The sequence below is a fragment of the Aegilops tauschii genome, chromosome 3 (assembly GCF_002575655.3).
Source record: "Aegilops tauschii subsp. strangulata cultivar AL8/78 chromosome 3, Aet v6.0, whole genome shotgun sequence".
NCBI lineage: Eukaryota > Viridiplantae > Streptophyta > Magnoliopsida > Poales > Poaceae > Aegilops > Aegilops tauschii.
Window position 1 is genome coordinate 167,942,922 of NC_053037.3, and position 7,058 is coordinate 167,949,979.

Sequence of the window (7,058 nt, forward strand, 5' to 3'; positions counted from 1 at the left end):
AGCTCCCTTGCCACCTGACACTACTTCCGGAGCACTCTTGACAACAAGATGAGTTGTCAAGATCAGATGAACTTTGTGAGCTTCAACAGCAAGAAGGTAGTTGCTGGAGTCAAGTTACAGTTGCATGCTTCTTTATATGTAGTCTCATAGTTTGATGTACACTAACACTTCCTGTGTTTGTTGTTGGACTACCATCTAGGCGCAAGAGGAAACAAACATCAGTGAGAATGCTCGACAGGTTAACTAAATCTAGAGGAGGAAGAATGGAGATCCGTTTTGAGGCAGGTTTAAAAAGGCCACGTGATGCTACAGAGTCAGCCAAGTTAGTATCAGAGGCAGCGGTTGCTGTTAGGTGTCATGTACGTATCTTCCCAACATGGATTCAGTACAGGAATGACAAAGACGAAACCTAGTTCAACACCTTCCTCGACCATTTATCAGTAAGTATGGTTATGTATGGAAACTAGTAATATCGTCTTGCTCTGTCCAATACTGATAATGAGACTCCCATAATTTTCAACAGATGAGGTTCAAGTTGGATAGCCAAGATGATGCAACCAGACAAGCTTGCACCCATGTTTTCAAGTCTGCTCTGCGACAGTATCGGTATAACTTGAGGAAAACTCACTTTGAAGGCAAAGCTAACAATGAACTTGCCCAAACATCTCCAGTGGAAAATATATCTGATGAAGACTGGAGAGGCCTCGTTAAACACTGGTCCGATCCGAAGTATCAGGTACATTATATATATGTCATTAGATCACATGTTGAAGTCCTATTTACGCATGTGCCACACAAATCTATCTTCTTGTAGGTGAACTGTTCAAAGAACAAGGCCAACCATATGAAAGTGAAATTCCAACACACGACAGGATCTCGTAGCTATATTGCACACTGCGAGGCTCTTGTAATTAGCTGCTGTTTCACTCTTTTCACTGTACCATATTATCAGATCTATATTGACTTGTTCCAAATGTAGAGGAAAGCCCGCAAGGACCAAAAAGTACATGAACCAAATGCTGTGGAAATCTTCAAGGACCGTCACACCAGCAAGAAGAAGGGCATGACTACACCAGTCAAAGCCGCTGTTGTAAGTCCTTAATCCTCATGCCTTTTAACTACTACTTACTCTGACTTGTGCCTTGAACTGCATGGTTTGTAGCCAATGTCTATTACTCTTTTCAATTTTATACACAATTGTCTTAGCGTATCATTGCACCTTACAAGGTTTAAAAGAGAGGAGTGATGTTCCTTTGATCTTGACCTGTAATCTAGTTTCGTGCTGGACTTGCCCACACAATGTTACAATTGCATGTTTGTCTGTTCTCAGTTGTTTTGTGATATGAATGATGTCATACTATGCTTACCGTATTATAAACTTCGTCTCTTTATCCTTAGCCCTCAATACAATGTGAAGAAATAGACAATACATTAGCGATGGTACATGGTCATATGTTTGGAACCTGGTTTTATTATGTACTTTGCAATAAAATACAACTATTATTTTACATGGGTTCACCAGAATAAGTTCTGTATATAGACCAAAGCTATTTTGTTTGGTTTTGCTACCTCCTTAATATCTTCTGTTCTGGTACTACTAATGTAAAACCACAACTTTTCAGTGAGCAATGGAAAAAATGGTGGAACTGCCACCTTCTGAAGGCGGCGAGGCAACTATAACCGCAATGTCAGCTCTTGCTGCAGTGGGTCAGTACCTGTCCACTAACAGTGCCAAAAGCACGTTCCTGCGTAATACTGGCTTGGTTGTTAAGGCAATCTCGTCCAAACTGCCTCATGATCAAGATATGCAAGCTCAAAACAATGTTGTATCTGCGCTCCAGACACAAGTCCATTCCCTAACAGAGACCCTTTGTGAAACAAAGAGAGACATTGTTCGATGTTGTCAAGATATGCATGGTTTTGAAACTAGACTATCAGAAATTTGCTATGTTGTTCAGGAGCCTAGGAGAACTGAAGGCGAAGGTTATGGTGCTCCATCGGACAATACAGCATGAATATGTAACAGTCAGGTCAAATGAACTGAGCTTCTGAACTTCTGGTGGTGCATTTATCTGCTAGACTGTTAACTTTTATGCCAACCTTCCTTTTGTTTTATAGTTGTAATTTGTTTTGGTGCGATACAAAATTTGTTCTTAACGTGCAGCCACCGGCTGAAGAAAACAGCAAGCCATTTTTGTACAGTGTAGGGTGTTCCCTATATTTGCACTGGTGGTGAACTTTGATGCCCACCGGCTGTAGTTAACATGGGCCTCCTACGAGCCATAGAAACAATGGGCCTTCTAAGGGCCGTATAAACAATGGGCCTTCTACGTGGCGTAGAAACAATGGGCCTTATACGGGCCGTAGACACAATGGGCCTTCTATGGACCGTATCATCAATGGGCCTTCTATGGGCTTATGATCGGTTGGCCAAACATGGGCCAATAACAGACCACATTATGGCCGTAAATGCGCTAGAGTTGAAATCGTCCGTTCATGGGCCGACCATAACGAGCCATCATTAATCGGCCGTATTTTGATGACGCTATGAAAACGGCCCAACGTATTAACGGGCCACAAACGGGCCGACTGTAACCAGGGGCTGAATTTGGCCCACAAGCAGAAAATGACAGTAACGGGCCATAAGTAAACGAATGTGGAAATGAGCCCAAGAATAAATGGGCCCCGAGAAGGCCGAAAGATAACATGGGCTGGAAACGGCCCAACAGTAATGGGCCGTTAATGGGTATAAAGTGATACACTGTTCATTACGGGCCAGTTTCACCACGTGCCGTTAATGGGTATAAAGTGATACACTGTTCATTACGGGCCAGTTTTACCACGGGTCGTTAATGGGCCGAGAGTAATAAGGGCCTCATATGGCCCGAAAGACGTCATGGGCCATACATGGGCCGGAAGTTAAAACGGGCTGGAATTATATTGGACGGCTCAGATGACGCTACTGGGCCTAATTCGAACAGGCCGTAAACGGGCCCTAGGTTAGCGGGCTGTAAATGGGCTATATGCGAACAAGCCGTTAACAGGCTTGCTGTGGGCCGGCCCGCCACCTTTTGACCAAGTCAAACGGGCCGGCCTATTCACAGGAATGGGCCTCTGTTGGGCCGTGCCACGTGTCGACGTATCATAGGCGCTTTGGGTCCAATGAGTGGATGCCATCTGTCCCAACGGTGAGCCGACACGTGTTTCCTCCAGCCAATGATGATTTTACACGTGGAAAATCCCCATTGGTCGGGGCTGTTAACGGGTTATCGGATCCAAAACCGGACCCGATAGCTTAACGGCGTTCCGTTACGGTGGATGCCACGTGTCGGTCACCCTTGACGAAAGCACTTGTGTGACGCGCGATTTATCGTCATGGAAGTGGACACTTCCGTGATGATAATTTTCATAATGTCATGGAACACTTCTACAACAGCACAGGTATGACTGTCTTGATTCTGTCATAAATTTGTCATGGATGTACATGCATGACAGAAAATGTGACCTACTGTGACAAACACATATCATCACGGAAGTGTATTTTTTTGTAGTGATCATATACACAATATTCAACACCATGTTCTTAGTTCAGACATCATATATGCGAATGCCCCCTTCTTAGCATATAAATCACATATGTGAATTAAATCATGCGATCCTGATTACTTAGATAACATGTGTGTGAATTATGTCATGCGATCATGTTTAGTTATTCATCATATCTTTGAATTATGTTATGCTATGCTATCTAGTTTAGATAGACATCATATATGTGAAATTATGTCCTGCTATCCGTTTTAGATAAACAATATACATGTCAACTATTTCATGCCCTCTTTTTTCCACAGTATCTATTGCATTTGTTTCTCATACAATGTCTGTACATTCAACTATGTTTCCTGTTTATCAGCCATTAGAATTGGAGCGGGCGATGCTAGTATCTAGCGGAGTAAAAACACGGTCTTCAAATAAAACAGTTCTACCTCTTGGTGGAGATAGCACCCCGGTTGTACATGCACGAGAACCATCCCTACCACACATAACCCAGACTCTCACAGATTGTACCCCTACTGCGATGGATAGAGAACCAACTTCACCCAATCTAACCCCAACCCCAGCAGATAATAACCCAGTTCCTGTTGACACAACACCATCTCCACCATAGAGCTCCCAAACAAGAGCAGTTAGTAAGGCAGCTCCAGTGCCCAAAGGGCCAGTACTACCACGGCAAACCCCAACTCCACCAGTTAGTACGCCTATTCCTATGGAGGAAGCACAACCAGCCAGTCGTAGTTTAGCATCTATCACATTTGATGTTGTTAAATCCTATGTGCGTATCTTCCCATCTTGGAAATATTATACTGAAGATGAAGGAAAATGCCAGTTGCAGGTGTTTGTCCAGGAGTTATGTGTAAGTAATGTTATTCATGGCAATTACTTTGCTTTGTCACATACATTCTACCTCCATGATGGTTATAATACAACAAATTTTCCCATTTTTCTCTATAGAGAAGGACCGATTTGGAAACTCAAGATGAGGTAACCTGTGCTAATACCTCTGCTATCTTCAAGAATGCTTGGTGGCAGTATCAGAATTACCTGAAGAAAACATACTTCACTGGCAAACAAACTCATCAAATTCCCTTATGTTCTCCTGAGACACATTTACTGGACGATGACTAGGGAACGCCTTGTTCTGTACTGGTCCCGAACCAAGACTGTGATAAGGTCTATGTGCTCAATTTCTATTTTTAAGTAATATATTCTTGCGTCTTACTGTACTCTGTTCATTTAGAACAAGTGCTTAAACCTAAAGAACAACTGTTCTAATTTAAGATTCCATTGCTATCGTGCATACTGCTTTGCTCTTGTATCACTGTATTTACTCATACAAACTTATTTTTAAATTGAAGGATCCAATCGAAACTCCAATGGCACAGCAGGTATGTTCACGCATGTTTTTAACAGGTTTGCTCTGATCAATAGCTCTATTGATTTCAATTTCAATTGTGTATACAGTCGACTTCTCATATCATGCACATTACTAGCATCACAACAGAGCCAATAGTGTTGTTGTACATGTAGACCCGTGGTACCCATCTGAAATCTTGTTGTGCCGTGTAGTTTCCCACGCTTTGTATTCTTTCAGTGCTGCTTTGTCTTGAACTGATATGATTTGAACCGTGTCTCTATTTTGATTTGGCAAGACAATGCAATGACCATAGGACATAGATATATGTTTGTTTGATGCTTTTATTATGTACTACTTGGCAATAGAAGACTTGGTAGTTTAATTTGTCCACCTTAATAATGATCTGGTTCACCGAAATGAGTTTCATATACTAGTACATGCTAAACCTGTTATGTGTCTACTTGTTTTTTCTTTTAGAATGCTGACAGAATATTGGGGAAGAGTGCCTTATTAAGCAATGGTAAAGGAAGTAATGCAGATAAGGTTCAGGATAGTGAGACATCCTTGTTGGTCTCCAACAAAGCTGATAAAACAGCTAAGGAAAACTATCTTGAAGACAGTGAGACAACCCCAAAGTCCTGTCTTGGTTTAGTGTTCGAGTTACTTGCCACTACCGCTTGCACAAGCTATTCAAACTCACTGTCTGAATCAGTTCGATTTCTTGAGTCTCGACCACAAGCTGAAAGACATCGGTCAGCTGTGCTGCGACAAGAAGCGGAAGGACTGCGAAAGTCCCTGGAGCATTCAGATGCATACTTTCTGGTGCAACAACAAGCGTTGGAGGATTTTACCGCCAAACAGGACAAAGCTAATAAGATTGCTAAGCTTATTGACAACATGGTGGATACCCAGGATAACGTTTCTTGAGCTCTTGTGAAGTTGTTTCAGTTATGGACTTGTTTTGCTACCATGTTTATTTGCACTGGTGGTCAATTTAGATGGCCAGTGTATGTAATATGCTGCTTTGTTCCCTATATTGGCACTAGTGGCGAACTTTGATGCCCAGTGGATGTAATATGTGTAATAGCCGTAATATCCTAGCGTTAGTTCCTTGCTTATTTATTTCCTCATTGTCTTGTTTAGTTGTTTGCTTGTAGTCACTGTAATTCTTTTCCGCGTTTTTCTAGTGGCCACAATAAACTAGGCCACAATAACCATGGCAACACATGGACTGTTGTGACCATGGTCCTGCTACCTACGTAGTGACCATGGCCCTCCACGGGCTATACGATCCATGGGCCTTCCATGGGCCCTAGGATCCATGTGCCTTCTACGGGCCGTAGGATCCATGGGCCTTGTACGGGCCGTAGGATCCATGGGCCTTCTACGGAGTGTCTCATCTATGGGCCTTCTACGAGTCGTATAATCATTTCGCCAACCATGGGACGTTCTATTTGTGGACCAATGACGGACCGCAAAATGGGCCGTAAACGGGCTAGAGTGGAAATTGTCTGTTTTATGGCCCGATCATAACGGGCCGTTAATAGGCCGTAATTGATGACGCTACGAAAACAGCCCAACATGTTAACGGGCCACAAGCAGACCGACTGTAACCACATGCTGAATTTGGCCCACAAGTTGAACAGGCCAGTAACGAACTGTAAGTAATTGAATTCTGGAAATGAGCCCAAGAATAAATTGGCCCTTAGAAGGCCGAAAGTTAACACGGGCTGGAAATGGCCGACGGACTAATGGGCCGTTAATGGGTATAAAGCGACACATTGTTCATTACGGGCTAGTTTCACCACAGGCCATTAATGGGACAAGATTTACAAAGGGCCTCATATGGTCAGAAAGACGTCATGGGCCAGACATGGGCCGGAAGTTACAATGGGCTGGAATCATACTGGACGGCCCAGATGGCGCTACTAGGCCTAATTCGGGTAAGCCGTAATGGGCCGTGACCTAGCGGGTTGTATATGGGCTATATGGTAACAGGCCGTTAACAGGCTTTCCGTGGGCCGGCCCGCTACCTCTTTGACCAAGTCAAACGGGCCGGCCTTTTCACCGGAATGTGCCTCTATTGGGCTGTGCCACGTGTTGACGTATCATTGGCGCCTCCGGTCCAGTGAGTGGATGACATCTG